Source organism: Melospiza melodia, chromosome 8 (genome assembly GCF_035770615.1).
Source record: "Melospiza melodia melodia isolate bMelMel2 chromosome 8, bMelMel2.pri, whole genome shotgun sequence".
Lineage (NCBI taxonomy): Eukaryota > Metazoa > Chordata > Aves > Passeriformes > Passerellidae > Melospiza > Melospiza melodia.
Window position 1 is genome coordinate 8,825,630 of NC_086201.1, and position 1,459 is coordinate 8,827,088.

Below are 1,459 nucleotides of genomic sequence, written 5' to 3' on the forward strand. Positions count from 1 at the left end.
ACATTGCTAGTCTTCACAGCTGTCTGCTTGCCATCGTAATTTCCTTTTTCCTCTTGCCCATCACTCATTTGCTTCTTCTGTCTGAATTTTTCTGCTGCTCATATTAATAAAGGATGTTACAAGTGCTTGGATGCATGGTGAATTTCATGAATAGTCTCCTATAGACATCAACAGCAGCATGGCAGGGACTGACTTGTGGGTGAAGGAGTTGGTGGACTGGTTTAACGTGATTGCTTTTGGACAGGGATAGTCCCTGGTTATGGGGTTAGGTGATACCTCATCCAGAGAAGTCCTGCCCCTGTTTTTGGATGTCAGCAAAAATCAGGCTGGAGATGCAACAAGCTGCTGTACGGCTGATTTCACAAGGACAGGGGTTGCCAAGACTATATTTACACCATAAAGATCCTTCCCAAGGCAGATGACTATAGCCTGGACTGTGGTGCAGTAAAAGTCTTACCTCTTGTTTCCACTACAGTAAAATTATTGCCTTTGACTTATAAATACCTATCTGTGGATCCAGGTCTTTCCTATCTACTATAAAACAACACTCTTAAACCCTTTCCTTCATTTTTCCTTGGAGCAATACAACTGGTAGCTGATAAAAAGTTCTGATTTTTTCCACACCTATTATAATCTTATACCTACCCTTGCCTTTTGGTTTTCTGCAGTCTCTGCCTATTGCAGGGTGACCCTTTCTACTCCAGAGATTAGAGCCAAGCTCAAGCTCTTGTTTGATAACAAACTTCCTCTCTGTGCCTGTCTTTCCTGCTGTTCAAGCCTGTCACTGTGAAATCCACCAAGCTCTGGCCCACAGGTCGCTGCACAGCTCCTGGGGACACCTATGGAGGTGACACTGCAGCACCAGGGTCACTCTGAGCCACCCTCAGCCCTCGGGGCACCCACCAGGCCATGGCACATGGCTTCAGGATAAAGGGAGATGGAAAATCTACAGGAGTCCTTCTCCTGCAGGACCTGGTGCATTTTATTGATGAGACACAAAAACTTGGGGGGTCAGTAACAAAATGCTGCTGGGTATTGATCCCTTTTTAAATGTTACCTTTTGAAGCCTTTCTCTCCCTGTTTCCAAAGTGAGACAGTGAATAAGAGGAGTTTTGGCAACACCAACAAATGCTCCAAACGTAACCAGACACAAATAGTTCTGAGGCTTAAAAAGGTTTGATTTCTTGTTTGTTTTTATCATTGCTCCTTTGGTGTTTCATGCTCCTTCTCATGGTGGACTGAATCAGAGCCCAGGTGCCCCATATCCTGCAATACCCTTGAAGGAGAATCCACTCAAAAAATGCCCACTCTTATGAAATTCTCAGTCTCCACTTGTTGACCCATGAGATTTAAACAACTGCATTTTATAAGGACAAAATAAATTGAGTCCAGACTTCACAGCATTTTAAATCCCCCTATAGTGGCTTTAATGTTTGTTAGTTCTTCAGCTTTTAGCTTT